General features: G+C 44.8%; 1 long non-coding RNA gene across 1 annotated transcript; it reads right to left on the reverse strand.

Annotated features, from left to right (window-relative positions):
* Window positions 1-23,723: 23,723 nt before the first annotated feature.
* On the reverse strand, window positions 23,724-25,229 carry LOC136355561 (uncharacterized). The gene is made up of 2 exons (XR_010739829.1): window positions 25,079-25,229; window positions 23,724-23,938 (listed from the first exon to the last, which is right to left on the reverse strand). It is a non-coding gene; the product is annotated as an uncharacterized lncRNA (long non-coding RNA).
* Window positions 25,230-26,117: the final 888 nt, after the last annotated feature.

A 26,117-nucleotide genomic window follows, 5' to 3' on the forward strand; every position in this document is an offset into this window, starting at 1 on the left:
CGGAAGCTAAAACAGAGTTAGGGTCGGAAAGTCTGATCCACAGTCAGACTATCCGAAAATATTAGATAGTCTGATGTTGGATCAGACTGTCTGATCCACTAAAGAGATACACCAAGCAAATCTAGCACACAAACAAGAGTATAGCGCAAACAGCAACTAGATCTATAGCGGCACAATTAAGCAAAGGTAAAGAGTGGATGAAGAGATATCACCAATGATGAAGTTCACGGAGTTGTTCCCGGAGTTCAAATCCTTGAGGGGATTCTACTCTCCGTTGAGGAGCTCACTAAGAGCCGGGTCTTTGCTAACCCTTTCCTCAAGAGGTTGCACTAAGCACTCCTCTTTCCACTAAGGGGTATCTCTTTCCTTGCGGAGGCGAGATCCGGCCTTCACAAACTTCTCCTGGCCAACCACACGTAGATCGGTGGCTCGGGAGCGACACCTAGCCGTCTAGGAGTCCTCAACCTCCAAGAGTAACAAACACCACACAACTCTTGGTCAAACCCTAGTGCTCAAGATCTAGTGAAACACACACTAGGCCCTCAAACACCAAATCCACAACCACCAAGATCCACCACACAAAGAACAAGGACGGATTTGAGAGAGGGAGAAAGAGCTCAAAGATCCAAAGCACCTTAGCACCAAGCTCAACCCAAAGTGAATAAGAATGAAATGAGTTGGGTAACCCTAGAAAAGGGTTAGGTGGGGGGTATTTATAGATGCCCCCAAAATGTGGCCGTTGGGAGAGAATCTTTTCATCCCACCTCGGACTTTCCAAGGTGACATCGGATAGTCCAATGTTTTTGACCCCCAAGCAAGCCAGAGATAGAGAACGAAATTCTGGAGAATTTCGGACAATCCGATCGATCGGATAGTCCGATGTCATATCGGATATTCCGTTATTTTTCAATCAAGAATTTCATCCTCTCACAGAGGCTCAAGTTCCATTGAATTTCGGAGTCTCTGGGTAATCAGATACTCCGATCACATCGGATAGTCTGATTTGAAACTCACTCAAGAGGAATAAAAAGCAATTCAAAACAGAGAGTGAAGTTCTGAGAAATTTCAGATAGTCCGAAGTATCAGATAGTCCGACCTTATATCGGATAGTCCGATATTTTTAGCCAACACTCAGACCAAAGACAGTGAGCAAAGTTCTGTGAAATTTCGGATAGTCTGAGCATCGGATAGTCTGATCAAGATCGGATAGTCCGATAGGAATAAAACAGGAACACTTCAAATAAATGATTTTGAGCACTAGTGTTATACCAATTATATGCATGTATTATCCCTCTTAATAGTACGGCATCCTAATACTCAAGAACACAACATATACATGGATTAGAAGACAATTACCACAAAAGATGCCGCAATACTTATTGTGTTGACATCCACTCCTTTTTCATCCTTGCATACATCTCAACAAAAAACATTAGTTACCCTCTAATTGTGTTGTCATTAACAGCAAAATAAATGAGGGTTCCTAGATGAACTTTCAATCTCCCCCTTTTTGGTGATTGATGACAACACAATTAGAAGTAATAAAAGATTAGGATTTTGGTGGAGCTCCCCCTAAAGATATGCTAGAAATGAATTAGGAGAGCTCCCCCTCAATCTATGCACTAGATTAGAAATGACAATATAACCTCATGCATATGCCAATGACAAGATATTTCACACATTTAAGCATGGATAAGAGATAATTGCACATAACATCATCCAAGCATAAAGGATTCAACAAGACTTAAACATGCATAATAAAGACTTTAAACATGACACAAAAGCCTAAGGTTCGACTAGCCATCACGAAAGGAGATGGATTAGAGATTTTTGATAGGTGGTTCTCTCCCTTTGGCATCAAGGCACCAAAAGGGAAAAGAGGGAGAGAGGATCACTCATCTTCATCAGAATCCTCATCCTCCTCACTTGACTCCTCAGCATAGTCACCTTCCTCCTCCTCTTCTTCCTCCAAAGGAGCCTTGCCACGATCCGCACGAGAGGAGCTTGCCTCAGCTGCAAAAGGGTCCTCAATCACATCCTCCCCACTGTCCTCAACCTCAGAACCATCGGGAGAACATGGCAAATTGGCGTTGTGAAGGAGGTTCTTGATCCGCCGAGTGTCCTTCTTCCTTGCTCTGCGTTCCTTGGCTTGCCAAACTGAGATGGTCTTGCATAAGTTGAAGATAGACTTGAAGAACCTCAAGGAAGAGTTGGAGTCCGACGTGGTGACAGTAGTGGAGGGACCGGCATGAGAAGAAGCACGAGTGGTTCGTCCAGCCGGCACAGCAGCAGCCTTGATGGGACGGACTTGGTAACCGGTGTGAGCCACTTCCTTGTGAAACTTCCTCTTTGACACAATCTCAATCATCTTCATTATGTAGGGCCCATAGCCAAGTCCTCGTTTCGGCATCATGGAGATAAGCCGGATTTCTTCAAAGATGAAGTCAAAGGCGTCAAAGAGCTGTGGGTGAGCCTTCATCTTGTAAAGCAAATTTCTTGTATAGGCAAGGACGTTGCTAGCATCACCTTCCTTGGGATAGAGAGTTTTGTGCAAAAGCTTGTTGAGATAGGCATAGAAGGGACGAAGACCTTTGATGGTTCCTAACTCATAGTCCACATCTTGGTACAAGAAGTGAAGAGAATTTGTGTCCATGGGCTTCTCATCATGAATCTTGACATGATTGGTGCGAGAGCGAGCCGGAAACCCCAAAATGGCAGCAAACTTGGCATATGTCACTGAGTATATGATGCCATCTGTCATCCAATGAATAGTCTTTTCTTTGATTGGCTCAAAGTAAACGGTGGCATAGAATTGTGCGATGATCTCTTTGCACCATGGGTATTGCAAGCCCATGAGTTCCTTCAAGTTTTGCCAAGCACAAGCTTCAATGACTTCATCAATAATTGGATCATGCAACTCCTCATATACTTCCAATCAACCCACTGCATGAGAATAGCCCCCTTCTTAGGTGCAATCACTGTCTCATAGTAATCCTGCTGAAAAAGGTTCCAAAACCGAGGTTCAGTGGACAACTGTTGAAATTTGTAGGGATCTTTCTTACGCTCTTTCTCCACTTCAGTCCACTTGCGGTTCCACCTTGTGACTCTCCGATGATAATTAGGATCTCTAGAGGGAGCAGTGACAAAGAAAGGCCATTCTTCCTAAGCGGCTTGCTGAGCGGCAATGTCCTCTTCTAACTGAATCTCTTCCTCAAAGGATGGTGCATGAGAACCACTACCTTGACCCTGCTCAGAAGAACCCGTAGGATTGCCTCTCCTCACTTTGCTAGCAGGTGCACTTGATCCTTCTCCATTGACTCGGCTGCGGCGAGGAGTAAGGGGAGCACCTCGCTCCACATTAGCCACTTGAGCTGCTTGTTCAGAGGCTTGAGCTTGCGCGTCAATGGCATCTTTGCGGGATTCGGACATACGCCGTATAGCATGACGAGCCTTGGAAGAGGGAGAGCGACCTCGAGAACTCATTGATCCACGGCGAGAGTAAACTTGATTCTTGAACTGACCCTTGATCATGAGGATACACTGATTTAGAATAGAGGATAATGATTAAGAATAAGTGGAAGAAGAATATTTAAGTCTGAAGCAAAAAGTGCTTTGGACTGGGCCAAAAGGAGGTCGGATAGTCTGACTTGACATCGGACTATCCGATGTACATTGGACTATCCGGCAGCATATCAAACAATCCGACGGCCTTTTGCCCTAGACCAACAAATCTCGATTCACACAAAAATATCCAATGGAATCAAAGGATCTTCTAGGTACTAGATCTAGGCACTAAAACAAGATGAATCACCAAAGGAAATCTTGAAATAATACACCATGAAGGAGATCGAAGAAAAACAAGGAAATACCTCAATAACCACCAAGAGAATCACTGGGAGCCAGTGATTTGGAAGGAGTTGAGGGAGGGAAACCACCCTAAAGCGAAGGAATAGCAATCGGAGACTCCGAAATGAAGATTTTTGGTGGCCTAGAACTAGGGTTTGGAGTGGAGAAGAGGGGTGGAGAGAGAAAATGACTGAGACAAATGGTTGAAGGGGTAAAAGGAAGTTACCCCTGGGGAGGTTAAGTCCCCTTGCCCAAATCAGACTATCCGATGTGGTCGGATTGTCTGACACCATGTCAGACAGTCCGACATCCTTTGTGGCAGAGACAATAAAGGATGGCACAAAGAGAATGAACTTGATGGCTAGACTATTACTTGGGCAAATGCAGCATAAGAGAAATAACTAGGCACCCTCGAGAGAGGGAATGTACGAATCTATAGCAAATTGTGTAAGGACCAAGATTCATTAGAGAATGAGATCCCCGTACACATAGATTCAAGTTATCCACATAGATTATCACTAGTGTTCATTCATGAATTGAATGTTCACTTTGTCATGATGTGGCAAGCAAACCTATTTTAGTAAATGAAAAACAAATGCATGCAAAAGATCAAGCCACATTCCGAGAATCCAAGATATTTAGCTCACTTCTCAACTCACAAAACCTAGCTTCACCTAGAGGCTTGGTGAAGATATCCGCCAATTGTTTGTCGGTTCTCACATGTTGGATGTCTATGTCGCCACTTGTGGAATGGTCTCTCAAGAAATGGTGGCGAATATCTATATGCTTGGTTCGGGAATGTTGGACGAGATTATTGGCTATCTTAATGGCGCTCTCATTGTCACATAGGAGTGGGATTTTGGACACATTGAGGCCATAGTCTCTCAAGGTTTGCTTCATCCAAAGAAGTTGAGCACAACTCCCCGCCGAAACGTATTCCGCTTCGGCGGTGGATAGAGCGACGGAGTTTTGCTTCTTGGAAGACCAAAAAACAAGGGACCTACCCAAGAATTGGCAAGTACCCGATGTGCTTTTCCTATCCACTTTGCACCCGGCATAATCCGCATCGGCATAGCCAATGAGATCAAACCTCGCTCCCTTAGGATACCAAAGACCAAGGTTAGGAGTGTGCACTAAGTATCTAAGAATTCTCTTCACGGCCACAAGGTGACACTCCTTCGGAGCGGCTTGAAATCTTGCACACATGCACACACTAAGCATAATATCGGGCCTAGATGCACAAAGTTAAAGGAGTGAGCCAATGATGGAACGGTATACCTTTTGGTCGACGTCTTTACCTTGCTCGTTGAGGTCGAGGTGGCCATTTGATGGCATGGGAGTGTGGATTGGCTTTGCATTCTCCATTCCAAACTTCTTGAGCATGTCCTTCAAATACTTTGTTTGGCAAATGAAAGTTCTTTCCTTGAGTTGCTTGATTTGAAGGCCGAGGAAGAACTTCAATTCACCCATCATGGACATCTCAAAACGCTTGGTCATCATCCTACTAAACTCTTCACTAAAAGACTTGTTAGTAGAACCAAATACAATGTCATCGACATATATTTGGCACACAAAAATATCATTATTATGCCTCTTAGTAAAAAGAGTTGAATCAGCTTTCCCGATCTTGTCACGTCCCAAAACGACTCTAAAATACATCCTCTAAATTATGCCAAGAATAATTAAAATCCGTGTGAAAGCCTCCAACAATTAAAATGTGCAAAGTTAAAAGTCAAATAAGGCTTGGAGGATTTTTGTATATTTCCTAAAAGCCTAAAATGCGTAAATAAATTTTAGTGGAATTTTCAGAGCACAAATAATAATTATTAAGAAATAAACAAAGTTAAAATGATTTTATAAAAAGAAAAACTCTAAAAAGTCCCCTTTCCCTCCCTCTCACTCTTGGGCCGGCTCGGCCCATCTCCCTCCCCCTCCCTATCCTCTCCCCACGGCCCATCCGGCCTCTCTCGCGCGCGCGCCGCTGACGGGCGGGCCCGCCCGCCACCCTCGCTGACGGGTGGGGCCCACCCGTCATCCCCTTCCTCCCACCGCTCCCACCGCCTCCCCTGCGCCCCAGCGCCGCTGCCGCCACGAATCCCGCCGCCTCCCGCCGTCCCCGCGTACAATAAAGTGGGGGGAATTACTCCCCGTGATCCCCTCTCCCTTTCCCCCCATTTTTCCCTCTCTCTCTCGCATTCAAACGGGCGGATTTGCCCCCGCAAATCTCGCCGGCGCCATTGATGGCGGCCGGACCTCCCGCGCCTATTCCTTCTCCGCCGGCCGCTCTCTCCCCCTTCCAACCCTATTTAAACCCTCCCCGCACCTCCTCTGTCCGTTTCCGCCTCTCGCCGCCCTTCCTCCTCGCCGGAATTGAGCTCGCGCCGTCGCTCTCTCTCCGCCGTCGCTGCCGAGCTCCGGTCCGCCGCCGTCGTCGCCCCAGACCACCTCCCACCTCGGCGCCGCCGCCTTCGGCTTCGCCGCATCCTCGCCGACCTCGTCCACCCCTCCGTTTCGCTCGTCGACCGCCGGAGCGCCGCCGTCCCCGTCGACCCGAGCCGCGCCGCCGCCTTCCTCCGCTCCGGCTGCCTTTTCGTCGTCACCGTCGACCTAGGGTGAGCCGTGGACCGCCGCCTCGTTTCCCCCTTTCCCTCCCCTCTCTCGGCCGCCGCTCCGATGTGCCCATGGCCGCCGCCGGTGACCATAGGGGCGCGGGCGTGCCGCCTCCCGCCGGCCACGCCGACGTGGCCGACGTGACTCGGAATTGGACCGTTCAAGTCTCTAATTTTTCCTTAAGAAGTCAAGAAACCTTTTTTGTGCTTTGTTCCTGCTTGTTATATGGACTTTATTAGAGTAAAAGCCTTTTCTTTTCCATTGGTCGTGTAGACGCTGCAGCTTCGGAAGATCCGCTCTTCGTGGAAGTTGAAGCCGACGTTTGGGAAAGCGAGCAAGGCAAGTCACATCATCCTTGAACATATTGAATCCCAGTTTATAAAATTATGTTGATTTAAATTATTGCATTATCGCTTTATTTAAATTCCCGCGTTATCACTGTTTTATCTAGCCATGCCTATTTACCTTTGTTATGACCTTATTATTGTTATTGTTATTATTTCCTTGTTCACCCTAGAATAAACAAAACCCCAACTAGTGGACACTCTACTCATGGTACCACTAGTATGATTTTAGGTAGATGCTTCGCTGGTTAATTAGGCAACATTAGGTGGTTTTACAACTCTAGACTTTGGGATATTCATATCACCTGGACACTATGGAATGGTTTGATTATTGTGGAAATTGGATTCACACCTCCCCCTCTATTCAAAATCCTCAAAATGGTTTTAGGCTGGGCTCGGGGTGCATGGTTTTGATAGTAGCACCTCGGCCATATAAGGACCGGTCTTCGGGCCTCTGTTGCAAAGCACTACCATACTTCCACATGTCTAGTGGGTAAGGCTTAGTTTGTGGCTCAGTCTGGATATAAACAAAAGTACACGGATGGAGATGGACGAAGTCGGGGGTCGATGGACATCTCTAGGACAAATGAAGGCTACACGAGCTGCGGCCCGGTAGTCGATATGTCATGGCAGAGGGCCGGTGTCCTGCTGCTAGGGGCTCAGTCCTGCCTACCTGTCCCGGGGGTTCCGGCCGTAGGTGGGGTTGGGTCGGTACTCTTGTCTATGGCTAGGATGGGTTGGAAACTATGTCACGTCTTCCGTCCGTATACCGTGGTGGTATGTGGCACGTGGTTACACGTGAGGAAGATGTGTCCTGTGGGTAAAGATGTACACCTCTGATCAGAGTATAATCTATTCGAATAGCCGCGCCCTCGGTTATGTACACGTGAGGAAGGCGCTCTTGACATCCATTTGATATAGCTTAAAATTGAGGTTAGTAGCAAAAGCAAGCAATATGCGAATTGACTCAAGTCTAGCTATCGGCGCAAAAGTTTCACCGAAATCTAATCCTTTGATTTGGGTGAACCCTTGCGCCACTAACCTCGCCTTGTTCCTTATCACGACCCCGGCCTCGTCTTGCTTGTTGCGAAAGATCCACTTTGTGCCAATCACATTTTGACGAGATCGCTCCACCAAAGTCCACACTTCATTCCAGGTGAAATTGTTCAACTCCTCTTGCATCGCCATCACCCAATCCGGATCATTAAGAGCTTCTTTTACCCTTAGAGGTTCAAGAGAAGACACAAACGAGTAATGCTCACAAAAATTTACAATACGAGAACGAGTGGATACTCCCTTGTTGATGTCTCCTAAGATGCTGTTGGTAGGGTGATCTCGTTGGATACTTTGGTGGATTCTTGGGTGAGCTAGATTTATCGGAGCGGGTGGCACTTGCTCGCCTTCTTCACCTTGATCCAAGCTTGAAGTAGAGGGATTGTCGGCTTGGGTCGATATACGTGGCTCCACTTGTGTTGAGGAAGAGGCCCCTTGTTGTGGCTCCCTAGGACGTACGTCTCCAAGAGCCAACCTTTTGATTGCTTCGCTAGGGTCCTCCTCTTCACCGGTAAGAAGCTCATAGGCAGTCTTCTTAAGAAGGCGGTGAAGATAGAGGCAGTTGATGGCGTGACATGCGGTGTTGACGGCTTCGGCCCAAAAGCGGTCCGATGTCTTGTATTCGTCCAACATTGTCCTCGCCATCTCGATGAGAGTCCAATTCTTCCTCTCGGCTACTCCATTTTGTTGAGGTGAGTATGGAGCTGAGAACTCATGCTTGATGCCTTCTTCATCAAGGAAACTCTCGATGCAAGTGTTCTTGAACTCCTTGCCGTTGTCGCTCCGAATATTCTTGATCTTGAGGTCGAACTCGTTTTGGGCTCTTCTTTCAAACTTCTTGAAGATGGCTTGTGTCTCACTCTTGTCATGCAAGAAGAACACCCACGTGAAGCGTGAAAAGTCATCAACAATAACAAGACCATATTTGTTACCTCCAATGCTTAGATAAGCAATTGGCCCGAAGAGGTCCATGTGAAGAAGCTCCAACGGTCTTGTAGTAGTCATTACGTTCTTGACCGGGTGATGTGCTCCAATTTGTTTCCCGGCTTGACATGCACTACACATCCTATCTTTCTCAAATTGAACATTTGTTAGTCCAAGGATGTGATCGTGCTTTAGAAGCTTGTGAAGATTCCTCATACCGACATAGGCTAGCCTCCGATGCCAAAGCCACCCCATGTCGGACTTAGCCACTAAGCATGTCTTATGTTTGGCTTTAGTTGAGGAAAAATCCACAAGATAAAAGCTTGTCCTTGAGAACACCCTTAAAGACTACGGAGGAGTCATCCCTTCTAAATACGGTCACATCAACATCGGTAAAAAGACAATTGTAGCCCATGGAACATAATTGAGAAACAGACAACAGATTGTAGTTTAAAGATTTTACCAAGAGGACGTTGGAGATGGAAAGATCATTGGAGATTGTAATCTTACCCAATCCCATTACTTTTCCCTTTCCATCGTCCCCGAAGACTATGTTCTCTTGCGAAGAGCCATTTGGATCAAGGGAAGAAAACATTGATTCTTCTCCGGTCATGTGATTTGTGCATCCACTATCAATCACCCAACTTCTTCCACCGGAGTGATATTCCTACAAGAGATCAATTTCTAAATTTAGGTACCCACACTTGCTTGGGTCCTCTCATGTTAGTGACAAGTGCCTTAGGTACCCAAAGAACTCTCTTGATGGAAACATTTTTGCCCCTAGGTCCAACATATTTAGCAACCACACGACCACTAGCATTCTTCCTAAGAACATAAGATGCATCAAAAAAACAATGTGATGCATGACCATTGGGAAGGATACTTTTGGCCTTAACAAAGTTGCTAAGACCTTGGGGCTTCTTGATCAACACACTCTTGTCCACCTTTCCTTTTGGTGGAGGAACATACCCAAGGCCTTCATGGTTGAAGTGGTCCCTTTGATAGCCTAGGTACTCCTTTAGGGCCTTACTACCCATATGGCACTTAAGCAAGCCATTGTGAAGGAGTCCCATAAGCTTCTCATTTTGCTTTTGCAAGGCACTCAAGGAAGTAGAGTTAGTAGCACATGCATCAATATCAATATCCTTACACCTAGCACATGGTTCATTGCTTGGAACAATTTTGGAACAAGATGCCTCGCTAGGGAGAGAGACACTATTCTTTAAGGTTTCGAACTTCTCTTCAAGAGAGAGATAAGCTTTATCCAAGCCATCCACTCTCTCTTGAAGTTGAGCATTCGTCACCTCAAGATTAGCGTGAGACTCTTTGGTTTGCTTGTAAAGCCGTACCAAAGCCTCATTTTTCTCTCTCTCCTTAGCAAGCTCACCCTTGAGTTCATGAGACCGCTCTTTCTCACGAATGAGTAATGCCTCTTGCCTCTCAAGGGTTGCATATTGATCCTCAATTCTCCCAAGCAACTCACTCAAGTGTGGTAGAGACTCCTTGGTTATGGACTTGAACAATTCCTCATCCATAACCTCATCCTCAACATCATCCTCCTCATCACTAACAAGATCAACATTGAATGACTTGAGGGAGGAAGGTACCTTAGGCTCCTTTGCCATGAGGCAAATGGGAGCATCCTCATCACTTGAGTAGTTGAAGAGCCTCGGTGGTGATGAAGGCTTGACGGCGAACGTGGCAATTCCTTCTTCATCACTTGAGCTTGACTCGGAGTCGGAGCCGAAAATCTTCCCAAGGTGAGCTTGGCCATAACGTTCCCGCTTGCTATGCTTGTGCTTCTCCTTCTTCTCATCCTTCTTCTCGCCCATCTTATCTTCCTTGATGTGGGAACCATCCTTGAGGTAAGGGCAATCCGCAATGAAGTGTCCGGGCTCTTTGCACACGTAGCACACCCTTGCGGAATGTCTTCCACTTAACTTGTTGGAGTGATGCTTGGAAGAACTTCCCTTGAAGAAGCCGCTTCGCCTCATGAACTTGCCAAACTTCTTGACGAAGAGAGTCATTTCTTCATCATCGATCTCCTCCTTGCTCTTGCTCTTGCGGCTCTCTTCTTCTTCTTCCTTTGCCTTCAATGCCAAGTCTTCCTTCTTGATGCTTGTCGTTGAGCTTTGGTTGATGTATTGAATGACCTCCTTGGACTCTTGCACAAGCATGTCATGGGCAAGGATGCGCCCGAGCAAATCATGAGGTGTGAGAGTCTTGTAGTCCGGACGCTCACGAATGATAGTTACCAAGGTAGAGTTCCTTAGAGTGATTGCTCGAACCATCTTCTTGACCACAACCTCATCGGTCATGTCCTTGGAGCCAAGTCCCTTGATCTCATTGACGATCTTGCTCAAATGGTCATACATGTCGCTTGGGCTCTCTCCATCCAACATCACAAACCTCTCAAATTGCCCTTTGAGGATCTCCACCTTGGACTCGCGAACACTATCCGTGCCTTCATGCAAATTCCGAAGCGTGTCCCAAATCACCTTGGCACTCTCAATGTCGTCCACGCGGTTGAACTCACTTCCACTCAAGGCACTAAGTATTACATTAGCGGCTTGAGCGTTCTTGTGTTCGTTCTCGTCATCCTCCTTGGTGGGATCCTCGGGTTTCTGCAAAACATAGCCTTTTTCGACTATTCTCCAAATAGATGGATTAATAGACTTCAAATGCATCTTCATCTTATGTTTCCAAGCGGCATAGTCCGTGCCATTGAAGTATGGAGCTTTGCCGCTATAGGTACTCACATAAGAGGTAGATGTGGATGGATAGTCATAAGGAAACGTAGCTCCCTTATCACCATCTTTGCCATCCCCCGTTTGGCCCGACATGATATCTCCAAGAGGTTAAGCCTAATTAGGAGATTAGGCTCTGATACCAATTGAAAGGGTCAATTAGGCCTAGAGGGGGGGTGAATAGGCTAATTTAAAACTTTATGCGGAAGCTAAAACAGAGTTAGGGTCGGAAAGTCTGATCCACAGTCAGACTATCCGAAAATATCAGATAGTCTGATGTTGGATCAGACTGTTTGATCCACTAAAGAGATACACCAAGCAAATCTAGCACACAAACAAGAGTATAGCGCAAACAGCAACTAGATCTATAGCGGCACAATTAAGCAAAGGTAAAGAGTGGATGAAGAGATATCACCAATGATGAAGTTCACGGAGTTGTTCCCGGAGTTCAAATCCTTGAGGGGATTCTACTTTCCGTTGAGGAGCTCACTAAGAGCCAGGTCTTTGCTAACCCTTTCCTCAAGAGGTTGCACTAAGCACTCCTCCTTCCACTAAGGGGTATCTCTTTCCTTGCGGAGGCGAGGTCCGGCCTTCACAAACTTCTCCCGGCCAACCACACGTAGATCGGTGGCTCGGAAGCGACACCTAGCCGTCTAGGAGTCCTCAACCTCCAAGAGTAACAAACACCACACAACTCTTGGTCAAACCCTAGTGCTCAAGATCGAGTGAAACACACACTAGGCCCTCAAACACCAAATCCACAACCACCAAGATCCACCACACAAAGAACAAGGAGGGATTTGAGAGAGGGAGAAAGAGATCAAAGATCCAAAGCACCTTAGCACCAAGCTCAACCCAAAGTGAATGAGAATGAAATGAGTTGGGTAACCCCAGAAAAGGGTTAGGTGGGGGGTATTTACAGATGCCCCGAAAATGTAGCCGTTGGGAGAGAATCTTTTCATCCGACATCGGATAGTCCGATGTTTTTGACCCCCAAGCAGGCCAGAGACAGAGAACGAAATTCTGGAGAATTTCGGACAATCCGATCGATCGGATAGTCCGATGTCATATCGGATATTCCGTTATTTTTCAATCAAGAATTTCATCCTCTCACAGAGACTCAAGTTCCATTGAATTTCGGAGTCTCTGGGTAATCGGATACTCCGATCACATCGGATAGTCTGATTTGAAACTCACTCAAGAGGAATAAAAAGCAATTCAAAACAGAGAGTGAAGTTCTGAGAAATTTTAGATAGTCCGAAGTATCGGATAGTCCGACCTTATATCGGATAGTCCGATATTTTTAGCCAACACTCAGACCAAAGACAGTGAGCAAAGTTCTGTGAAATTTCGGATATTCTGAGCATCGGATAGTCTGATCAAGATCGGATAGTCCGACAGGAATAAAACAGGAACACTTCAAATAAATGATTTTGAGCACTAGTGTTCTACCAATTATATGCATGTGGTATCCCTCTTAATAGTACGGCATCCTAATACTCAAGAACACAAGATATACATGGATTAGAAGACAATTACCACAAAAGATGCTGCAATACTTATTGTGTTGACATCCACTCCTTTTTCATCCTTGCATACATCTCAACAAAAAAATTAGTTACCCTCTAATTGTGTTGTCATTAACACCAAAATAAATGAGGGGTCCTAGATGCACTTTCAATCTTCCCACGGGATAAAATAAATAGGATACCCTTGGAATACTCTCGGGTGAAATGCTACAATGGTATATTCGTGCGCTTGCGGATAAACTTTGTAACCATAATATACCAGAAGTATTTCTGCGCCATTGCTGGGAATCATATTTCTAGTAATGTCGTTAAGAAATACCAACAATAATCAAGTGTTGCATATCTCTACATCAACTTAATGAAGGTGATGAAGATCTAGAAGAGCAAGGTACTATTAGTGGTAAAAACTAATTTCTTATGGTTTTTATTTAATGGGTTTCGCTACAATTATTTCTGCTATGCTACTCTGGTGTGCCTATTTCTTGGTAAGTTGGTTCTTACTAAGGAATGAGCCGTAGACCGGTATTCTACCTCAAAAGTGGAATACGTGGGTCGCTACAGGTGGTATCAGAGCATTTTAAGTTCTTAGGACCTAAGTACGTAAAATTTAGAGGACTGTAGGAAACTTAGTTATGAATTACTCTTCTTATTCCATCTCATTCTAATTCTTTGCTAGAAATATTATATCTCTTTTGCCTCAATTCCTTTGTCTGTTCTACTTCTTATCCGTCTACTTTCACTAGAACATCCATTTAATTATAGCATTCTTATACTTTTCTTAGTTGGACACCCAACTAACATACATGTAGACTAATCTACTGACTTTAATAGGAAACAACGTAATAATTAGCCTTAGAACGCGGGTGTAGCTTAGAAGGGTATAAAATTACCTATACATTTGAAAACAATATTTTTAAACTTTATACCTTATAATAATAATAAGAGTAAAATACGTTGCAGGTACCACAACTTGTAAGGTGGGTGCAATTTAGTTACCCATCTTGTAATTTTCTTAAATAAGTCACTCAACTTGTTTGGAGGTGCAAATCTAGCAGAAAAGGTGCCACGCGTATTATTTATGCCAAGGTGGACACCACGTCAGCATGACAGGTTGACCTTGTATGCAAGGAACAAAGATGCAAATTAGCCCTTATATTGTTTCAATTTTTCGTTTGAGTACATATGTTTGTTTGATACTCCAAATCTTCAATACGTGATTTGCTGCATGTACTGAATCTTGCCTGATGTACAAGGATATATATTTGTCTTTATATTGGGAAATAAAGCGGTTTGTTCCTTGTGCTAAAACCAATTTTTATATGCACTCTTCAATGTGGTAATTTGACATCATACTCATGTATTAAATAGGACAACAAAAAATACATGCAGCCCTCCAGGTACGGATGGATTAACACAAATAACAAAAAATTCTAGGTACACATGGATTTATCAAGAATAACTGACAATAAATCAGTTCCAAAATTAAAGTTGTTTCAGTCCTAATCTTGAAAATCTAGCCATGTAGGATTTTCCTACTTATTTTTCTTGTCTACTTTGGACCTTCTTAGGGCTGCGTTTTGCTTTCGAATTGTAGCTCTACCCACTCTTGTTGCTATGTTCAGTGGAGGATGCACTCATTCACTCCTATTGGTGGCAATGAAAGATGACTCAGGCAATGTTCCAGGAAATGTCCTAGCTTGTTGTTGACTGATGCCCTGTTGTAGATAAATAAATAAAGAGTATACACAAGTTAGGTTTGGTAAGAATTGTTTACATCGCAAGTGATAATGACTTACCTCTGTCATAAGTGCATCAATTACAGGAGAGCTCCTTTGAGTGCTTGTGCCAAGGAAGCTGTCACGCCCGGAATTTCTATCCAAAATTCCAAACGCTTACATGTGTGTGAACCCTCGTCCAAGAATCAGCCGAGGCACACAATAACAAATTGATAATAGAGTATAATTATTACTCTAATTAATAAGCGAATAAAATATCATTACAGAGGTAGATAGTTCCTCTCAATCAATAAAGATCTAAGCAGTGGAAAATAAGATAAACGGCGCAGACGACTCCACTCCACAGGCAGCTTGACCAGGGCTACACCTAATCCTCCACACCATCAGCATCACTGTAGAACTCTTCCTCTGATGAATGATTGCAAGGTGAGTATATAACATACTCAGCAAGCCACGCAGCAAATATGCAAGTGCTCAGGATAACAAAGGATGGCATAGTAGGGTTTCATTTGCATAAACAGCATTTAATAAACATTTCAGAATTTAATAAAACAGTTAAGTGATAATTAAACAATATTAATCCAACACTATACAACATACCCTGTTGCATAGGCCCAACCATTCTGAACAACCATCCCGGCTGCACAGTTCTATCTCCAAACCAGGAATATACCATTCCAAACCAGGAGCTAATCAAATTACTATCAGTTATAGCATCTTTTATTATGATGAGAAGCGTGAAACTAATCACGAAAGACATTGTTAGACCCGCCCATAACCGCGGGCACGGCTATTCGAATAGTTTTACTCTGGCCAGAGGTGTACCACTGTACCCACAAGACACAGCCCCACATCATGTCACCATGTGCCTCAATACCACCACGGTACCTCGGAAAGGAGCTGTGACAGTACCCCTCGCACAACACAATCCACCACAGCGCACCATTCCTGGATCATAATCACCCCCTTATAAACAAGGCATGGACTCCCCAGCGACCCCCGTGGGCTTATCTCTGCCACTTCTCAGTCTGGTGCTCCGCAATGAACCATGCTATACAAAAGGTAAAGCCGTTGCCCACGCTGGCTTGTGGTTGGCACGGTTAATGTTTCACAACCGAAACTCGTGAACCGGTCCTTAATTGTCATGAGCACGACTCTCAAAACCATGTGCTCACAACCCACCATTATCAAGTTTTAGTTGGCAAATAATTAATTAACCAATCACGATTGACCATCGTGAACTATCATTAAGCCATCATTAAATAATAGTGAATCATAAGTTATCCCAATAGTGTGCTAATGTTTCTAGGCATGGCTAAGCAATCATATCTAATATCTAGCTGAACCAATATATATAGCCCAACTAGTCAAGTTATAATCACCCAAGGTATCAAGGAGTAAAGTAATCAAGAACAAAAAGGGCTATAACAAACAATAGGTTAATTCCACTCAATGACATTCGAAAATAAATGCAATAGTTGAATAGAAACAGTAGCTTTAAACGGGATCAACATGCTCAAAGGGTTGTTTGGGATCTGTGTGACTTGCCTTGCTGGCCTTGGAACTCTTCAAATTCTTCTCCTGCGAAAACGGACTCTCCGGAAACGTCGGAATCTAAACAAAAAGGAGCAAAATCACCAAAACAGCACATAAACAAGCATGAACAGTACATGTGGATATTTTTAACATGTAGATCTCAATTTTAGAAAAATTTAGAGACTTGAACCAACTAAATCCGAGCTAAGATGAATTAGTTATGAATTTTTAAAGATTAAATCGGATTAAAACACTTATATGGATTTTAAATGAATTATGACACAATAATGAATTATTTTTGAAAAGAAAAAAGGAATTATTGCGTCAGCGGCTAGGGTTTGCGGTGGACCTGGTGCACGGCGGCGGCTCACGGAAACGAACGGCTGAGATCGATCCTATCCAAAACGGACGGCCGAGATCGAACGGTCCACAGCCGGACCACGGAAGACGACGACGATGACGTCAGCGGTGACGCAACGGCGAAGGGGCGGACGAGGACGGCGACGCGACGGTGACCACGACGGCGGTCTTCCCGAGCGACGGCGACAACTGGAGCGACAGCGGCGCACGGCTGGAGCAGCGGCGACGACAGCGGCGCGAGGTTACACTGTGCTAGGGCGCTACGGACGACGAGAGACGAAGGCAAGGGTGGCGACGGGTAGCGGCGGACTTGGGGATCCTTTTATAGGGACAAGGAGGCGGCGGCGAAGGCCCACGGCGACCGGCGACGAGAAGGAAAGATTAGGGTTCGGAGGAGAGAGATCGATCCGAATCGAACTCGAATCCACGGATTTTCAAATGAAATTAGCTGACGATTCCATAAGAGAAAAGATAGAGTGGATCGCGAGGATCATTTCCCCTCTATCGATTCGGCCGGAGATGGAAAGGAGCGACGGAATTTGGAAAGAGACGGCGGCACGGCTCGGCTAGGGTTCGGGCGGCGGCCGGCGCGAGGAAGACGACGGGTCCGACAGGTGGGCCCCACCTGTCAGCGGGCGGACGCGCGCGCGCGAGCGGGCGGCTCGGCTGCGGACTGGGCCGACTTGGGCCGGGGAGAGAGAGAAAAAGAGAGAGGTTTTGGGCCGACTTTCGGCCCAAAGCCAAAAGAGACTTTAAAAAACCTTTTTCAATTTAAATTATTCATGAAATGCAATTCCATTTATTAAAAATACTTCCTTAGCTCAAATAAAACCCAGAAAAATCTAGGAATTATAGAATTAAGCAAAGTATTTAATGAAATTTTATTTGGCCCCATTTTATATTGGAATTTATTAATTAAAATTAGATCTTCTCTTCTAGGCTTTTAAAATAAATTCTAATAATTCCAATTAAACAACAATTTATATATTTTGGATTTTTAGGGTGTGACAAACCTTCCCCCCTTAAACAGAATCTCGTCCTCGAGATTCGGAAGAACTGGCGAACAGATGCGGATGAGCTGACTTCAATTCATCTTCTTGTTCCCAAGTTGATTCTTCTTCCGAGTGATTACTCCATTGGACTTTGCAAAAACGGATAACTCGATTTCTGGCTCTTCTCTCATCTATTTCCAAGATACGGATTGGTTTCTCAACATAGGTCAGATCCTCTTGGACTTCTATCTGTTCAAGATTAGTTTCTTCGGTAGGTACCCTTAAACACTTTTTCAATTGCGACACATGGAACACATTATGGACTCCTGCCAAAGATTGAGGTAACTCCAACTGATAAGCAACCTCTCCTCTTCTACTGACAATCTTATAAGGTCCCACAAAACACGGTGCCAATTTTCCTTTGGTGTGAAAACGATGAACTCCTCGAAGAGGCGTGACACAAAGGTACACATAATCTCCTTCGTCAAAACTTAGATCTCTACGACGATTGTCGGCATAACTCTTATGACGAGACTGGGCCACACGCAATCTTTCTTGAATGATTTTCACCTTTTCTTCTGCTTCCCTTAGGATATCCATCCCGAAAACCTGACGTTCTCCCGTTTGATCCCACAAAAGCGGAGTGCGGCACTTCCGACCATACAGTGCTTCGTAAGGAGCCATCTGAAGACTAGCTTGATAACTGTTGTTGTACGAGAATTCTGCATAAGGTAGATTCTTATCCCAACTTCCACCGAAGTCTAAAGCACAAGCTCTCAACATGTCTTCCAAAATCTGATTTACCCTTTCGGTTTGTCCGTCTGTCTGCGGATGATAAGCAGTACTAAAGTTCAGCTTAGAACCCATCTCTTCCTGAAGCTTCTTCCAAAACTTTGAAGTAAACTGACTGCCTCGATCAGACACTATTTTCTTAGGGACACCATGCAAACACACAATCCTTGCCATATACAATTCTTTACTGGGATGAAATGAGCCACTTTGGTAAGTCTGTCGACTATCACCCAAATAAAGTCATGGCCTGATGACGTTCTGGGTAGACCAGTGATGAAATCCATACCGATTTCCTCCCACTTCCATTCAGGAATCTTCAAAGGCTGCAGCAAACCTGCGGGTTTCTGATGTTCTGCCTTGACTCGCTGACAAACATCACATACTGCTACGTACTCTGCGATTTCATGCTTCATACTTGCCCACCAAAATCTTTCCTTGAGATCCTGGTGCATTTTGGTACTACCAGGGTGAATGGAGTATAAAGTATCATGAGCTTCTTTCAGAATTACATCTTTTAAATCTTTGTTGTCGGGGACGCAGATTCTCTCATCCAACCATACAGTTCCTTGCTCATCCTCCAAGAAACCGATAGCTTTTCCTCTTCTCATATTCTTCTTGATTTCTTGAATATCAGGATCATTAATTTGGGCTTCTCTAACTTGATCAATTAGAGTGGGCTTCGCTTCTAAGGCTGCAACAAAACCTCTACTGACAATTCCCAAATTTAATCTTTCAAATTCCTTGCATAATTCCAATGGCAACTGTCGTCCTTCCGTAGCATTGCAATAGCCTTTCCTGCTAAGAGCATCTGCTACAACATTAGCCTTTCCCGGGTGATAATGAATTCCCATGTCATAATCCTTAATTAATTCCAACCATCTCCGTTGTCTCATGTTCAGATCCGGCTGAGTAAAGATATACTTTAAACTCTTGTGATCGGTGTACACCTCTGTACGAGTACCGAAAAGATAATGACGCCAAATTTTCAACGCATGAACTACTGCAGCTAACTCAAGATCATGAGTAGGGTAGTTCTTCTCATGCGGACGTAACTGACGAGATGCATAGGCAACCACCTTCCCATCTTGCATCAGAACACATCCTAACCCAAGTTTGGATGCATCGCAATACACTTGGAAACCCTTCTTTGGATCAGGTAAAATCAAAATAGGAGCTGATATTAAGCGATTCTTCAACTCTTGAAAACTCTGCTCACATTCTTCTGACCACTTATACTTCACATCTTTTTGAAGTAATCGTGTCATGGACTTAGCAATCTTGGAAAAATTCTCTATAAACCTCCGATAATATCCTGCGAGGCCTAGGAAACTGCGAATCTCTGAAACTGTCTTTGATTGTTTCCAGTTGGTTACGGATTCCACATTACTAGGATCAACGGCATCCGGCTGAGATGACGTGACCAAGGAGCCAAAATTCACACTTGCTAAACTTGGCATACAGTTGATGTTCTCGTAGCTTCTCCAATGCAAGGCGAAGGTGTTCTTCATGCTCTTCTTTGGTGTGGGAGTAGATAAGAATGTCATCAATAAAGACCACCACGAACTTGTCTAGGTATTCCATAAACACCTTATTCATCAAGTTCATGAAGAAAGCGGGGGCATTGGTAAGTCCAAAAGACATAACAGTACATTCGAACAATCCATACCTAGTGGTAAAAGCTGTCTTAGGTATATCTTCCTCTTTGATTCTCAACTGGTGATACCCTGATCGAAGATCTATCTTGGAGAAAACGGTAGCACCTTTAAGTTGATCAAACAAATCATCAATTCTGGGCAACGGATACTTATTCTTGATAGTCACATCATTTAGTGCACGATAGTCCACACACATCCTCTGGGTATGATCTTTCTTTTCCACAAAAATAACCGGAGCTCCCCATGGAGATGAACTCGGTCTGATGTATCCTTTCTGAAGCAAATCGTCTACTTGCCTCTTGACTTCTGCCAACTCATTGGCTGCCATTCTATAAGGTCTCTTATGGATCGGAGTTGTTCCTGGAACCAAATCTATTCTGAACTCTATATCCCTTTTAGGCGGCATACCAGGTAAATCGTCTGGGAACACATCGGGATACTCCCGAACTACAGGAATCTCTTCCAAAGTTATTTGGTTCAGACTTGACCTTAAAGACTCAGAAGACAATGCATGAACAGTTACAACTCGACCATCATTGCTGGTGAGAGTTACTTTTCTGTTGGCACAGTCTATCACACCTTTATATCTGGCTAACTAGTCCATCCCTAGGATGACATCAAGGTCTTTGGATTCTAACAGGATAAGATTGGCCAGAAATGGTACTCCTTGAATTTCTATTCTGACAGAGGGGCTACATTGCAAAGAGAGTGCTTGATTACTTGGGGTACTAACCATCAAAAGGACGTCTAAGATCTTCTACTTCCATCCCATGATTTCCCGCAAAACTCATAGATAAGAATGAATGTGTAGCACCAGAATCGAAAAGCACTGTTGCAGGAACTAAGTTAACAAGGAACGTACCCAAAATCACATCTGGAGCACCTTGAGCTTCTGCAGCAGCAACATGATTGACACGGGCCTTTGATGCTGGTGCGGTAGAGTTGCTCTGGGCAGGGACAACCTTCACGCGTCGGGGCTTCGGACACTTGTCAGCGTAATGTCCTGGGTCTCCACAGTTGAAGCACACCCCGGGCTTGATGCCTTGCTCCTTCTTGGCAGGCTGTTGCTGTGTCGAAGCTGCAACAGGGCGTGGAGCTTGATTGCGGATGTTGTTGCCCGCGTTGTTGTTGAAGAACTGACGCTGCGGACGAACAACAGACGAAGAACCTCCCTGTGGCATGGACTGGGGTCCTAAAGTAAGACGCGGCCTCTGACTATTCCCCTGTTGTGCCTTGAAGTGAGCAATCCGGCGTTTCTTCTGCTCCATGCGGTTGTACTTGTCCTCCTGACGAATAGCCTTATCCACTAACTTCTGGAAATCATGATAATCCCCAGTCATGAGTGGATAAGAAAGCTCATCATTAAGTCCTTCCAAGAACCTCTCCTGGCGCTGTTCATCAGTGCGCACATCTTCCGGAGCATAACGAGCCAAACGATTGAACTCGTGCAGATACTCGGTGACAGAGCGAGATCCCTGGGTGAGCGACCTGAATTCCTTCTTCTTGAGAGACACCACTCCCGATGGTATATGCGTCTTCCGGAAAGCAGCGGTGAATTCAAGCCAAGTGATAGGTTCAGCAGTAGTCCTGTTAAGACGGAAGTGATCCCACCATTCAGAGGCAGGGCCATGCAGCTGGTGTGATGCAAATGAGACCTTCTCCTGATCGGTGCACTGAAGCAAATCCAACTTCTTCTCTATGGCATGCAACCAATCACCAGCTTCAACAGGATTAGTGGTGCTAGAGAAAGTGGGCGGCCTCACACGAAGAAATTCTACTAACTTGTTCTGGGGAGGTGCATGGTTATTTCCCTGGTTCTGCTGGTTCTGGAGTTGCTGCATCATCATGTTCATAAGCTGTGCCTGTTGAGCCAGGACTTGGGCAAGTGTGGGATTCTCTCCATTGTTGTTGTTATTGTTGTTGTTGGGGCCATTCCCGTTGCTGCGAGTGAGCACCATCTGGCATGGGCAGGAGCACAAGAAGAGAAACCGGGGAAAACTACTTAGGACAGAGAATTAATTTAACTTTTATTGATCTTAAGTGAGTTTCATTATTACAAAACTGAAGACTCTCACACCACTAAACTCACCAACTACCTAACACTCGAAAGCAAACAAACGCATGCACTTACATCCCACCACTGATGTAAATCACATGCGAGACACACACAACCAAACTTAAAACAAGCAAACTAACACAACGATCTAAGACAACGGTTTGACAAGACATTCTAGGTCTTCCGGGCATCGGAGTTGATTGAAGGCTCGTTCGGCTCGTCTTCATCATCTTGAGTGGCTCCCCACTCGATCTTGGAATGGGTGCGCTTGGATTCTTCTCCTTCATCATCACTTACGTTGACGACCGAAGGATCCGCTAGGGCTGGGGTAACTTCTTCTCCACCACACGGACCTTTGGCGCCAATTGGTAGCGAGGGACAAATAGAGCTCTCTTCCTTGCGGTAAGACGAATCCTGGCCTTCTGCGGTGGTGCTTCTCCCTTCAATGCGGCTAGTTCCTTCTCCAAACGATCCACTTTGTCCTCTAGCTTGCAAATCTTACCACGATTCTGGTCTTCACGATCTTGAGCTGCTAACACAGTCTCCGCACGGGTTTCATCCATAGCCCACAGCATCTCAACCAAATGCCTTGTGGTAGCATCATTCTCAATTCCCTCAGTCTCAAGGTAGCTGCCACGGTCACTTCCCTGTGGTTGACGAGGATGGTAGCGATACTTAGTGTCGGCCAACTGATCACTGTAGCGATCGCGGAGCTCTCCTATGGCGATCCTTGCCACTTCCTGACACGCATGGATGTAGTTTCCTCCTCCAGCTTCGAACATCACTGAGGGGATATCTTCACTATTACTGTTCAAGGTGACTTTGACTCGGCACTTCTCTTCGTGACGATCATGAGGAATCTGGGCATAAAAAGGGGTAGTCCTAAATCCTATGACAAAGGACATCGTACGCAACTCCTGGACAAATCCCTCAACACCAAACAAGTACTCAGGCTTGTAGCGCGGCATCTAAAGACAAGTGAAAGGAGGGAGTTAAGACATTTATCCAATTAATAGCACAAGTTTTTGGATTAATTTGAATAAAGTTAGAAAATCAAAGTAAAAGGTAAGTAAATAAAGTAAACCAAGCTTGAAAGATAAGTTGAAACAGTTGGAAACAAGGTCACAAATTGTGTACTTTTGAACGACAGGTTCCAAAGGAAATAAAAGAAAGTTATAAAATCAACATGCTAAATTTATTTTATTGCAGCAAGATTAAATAAAACAATATTATAAAACTTTTGCTGGTAAACGAGCCATTAGTACAGTAATAGATGTATAGTACTAATAACACTGGAATAAATTTTGAATGAGAACCACTAAAAGAGATTATGAAGTGCATGTGCTATTAGTTTGGTTTAATTAAAAGAGAAGGGGAGGAGAACAGTTCTACTTTTCCAATATTTTTAGAGGGCTTCTATGGGTAACCATTTGCAATAACCTAGGGTCAAGGGGGCTCTGATACCAACTTGTCACGCCCGGAATTTCTATCCAAAATTCCAAACACTTACATGTGTGTGAACCCTCGTCCAAGAATCAGCCGAGGCACACAATAACAAATTGATAATAGAGTATAATTATTACTCTAATTAATAAGCGAATAAAATGTCATTACAGAGGTAGATAGTTCCTCTCAATCAATAAAGATCTAAGCAGCGGAAAATAAGATAAACGGCGCAGACGACTCCACTCCACAGGCAGCTTGACCAGGGCTACACCTAATCCTCCACACCATCAGCATCACTGTAGAACTCTTCCTCTGATGAATGATTGCAAGGTGAGTATATAACATACTCAGCAAGCCACGCAGCAAATATGCAAGTGCTCAGGATAACAAAGGATGGCATAGTAGGGTTTCATTTGCATAAACAGCATTTAATAAACATTTCAGAATTTAATAAAACAGTTAAGTGATAATTAAACAATATTAATCCAACGCTATACAACATACCCTGTTGCATAGACCCAACCATTCTGAACAACCATCCCGGCTGCACAGTTCTATCTCCAAACCAGGAATATACCATTCCAAACCAGGAGCTAATCAAATTACTATCAGTTATAGCATCTTTTATTATGATGAGAAGCGTGAAACTAATCACGAAAGACATTGTTAGACCCGCCCATAACCGCGGGCACGGCTATTCGAATAGTTTTACTCTGGCCAGAGATGTACCGCTGTACCCACAAGACACAGCCCCACATCATGTCACCATGTGCCTCAATACCACCACGGTACCTCGGAAAGGAGCTGTGACAGTACCCCTCGCACAACACAATCCACCACAGCGCACCATTCCTGGATCATAATCACCCCCTTATAAACAAGGCATGGACTCCCCAGCGACCCCCGTGGGCTTATCTCCGCCACTTCTCAGTCTGGTGCTCCGCAATGAACCATGCTATACAAAAGGTAAAGCCGTTGCCCACGCTGGCTTGTGGTTGGCACGGTTAATGTTTCACAACCGAAACTCGTGAACCGGTCCTTAATTGTCATGAGCACGACTCTCAAAACCATGTGCTCACAACCCACCATTATCAAGTTTTAGTTGGCAAATAATTAATTAACCAATCACGATTGACCATCGTGAACTATCATTAAGCCATCATTAAATAATAGTGAATCATAAGTTATCCCAATAGTGTGCTAATGTTTCTAGGCATGGCTAAGCAATCATATCTAATATCTAGCTGAACCAATATATATAGCCCAACTAGTCAAGTTATAATCACCCAAGGTATCAAGGAGTAAAGTAATCAAGAACAAAAAGGGCTATAACAAACAATAGGTTAATTCCACTCAATGACATTCGAAAATAAATGCAATAGTTGAATAGAAACAGTAGCTTTAAACGGGATCAACATACTCAAAGGGTTGTTTGGGATCTGTGTGACTTGCCTTGCTGGCCTTGGAACTCTTCAAATTCTTCTCCTGCGAAAACGGACTCTCCGGAAACGTCGGAATCTAAACAGAAAGGAGCAAAATCACCAAAACAGCACATAAACAAGCATGAACAGTACATGTGGATATTTTTAACATGTAGATCTCAATTTTAAAAAAATTTAGAGACTTGAACCAACTAAATCCGAGCTAAGATGAATTAGTTATGAATTTTTAAAGATTAAATCGGATTAAATCACTTATATGGATTTTAAATGAATTATGACGCAATAATGAATTATTTTTGAAAAGGAAAAAGGAATTATTGCGTCAGCGGCTAGGGTTTGCGGTGGACCGGGTGCACGGCGGCGGCTCACGGAAACGAACGGCTGAGATCGATCCTATCCAAAACGGACGGCCGAGATCGAACGGTCCACAGCCGGACCACGGAAGACGACGACGATGACGTCTTCCCGAGCGACGGCGACAACTGAAGCGACGGCGGCGCACGGCTGGAGCAGCGGCGACAACAGCGGCGCGAGGTTACACGGTGCTAGGGCGCTACGGACGACGAGAGACGAAGGCAAGGGTGGCGACGGGTAGCGGCGGACTTGGGGATCCTTTTATAGGGACAAGGAGGCGGCGGCGAAGGCCCACGGCGACCGGCGACGAGAAGGAAAGATTAGGGTTCGGAGGAGAGAGATCGATCCGAATCGAACTCGAATCCACGGATTTCCAAACGAAATTAGCCGACGATTCCATAAGAGAAAAGATAGAGTGGATCGCGAGGATCATTTCCCCTCTATCGATTCGGCCGGAGATGGAAAGGAGCGACGGAATTTGGAAAGAGACGGCGGCACGGCTCGGCTAGGGTTCGGGCGGCGGCCGGCGCGAGGAAGACGACGGGTCCGACAGGTGGGCCTCACCTGTCAGCGGGCGGACGCGCGCGCGCGAGCGGGCGGCTCGGCTGCGGACTGGGCCGACTTGGGCCGGGGAGAGAGAGAAAAAGAGAGAGGTTTTGGGCCGACTTTCGGCCCAAAGCAAAAAGAGACTTTTA

This window comes from Oryza sativa, chromosome 3 (genome assembly GCF_034140825.1).
Source record: "Oryza sativa Japonica Group chromosome 3, ASM3414082v1".
In the NCBI taxonomy this organism is placed as follows: Eukaryota; Viridiplantae; Streptophyta; class Magnoliopsida; order Poales; family Poaceae; genus Oryza; species Oryza sativa.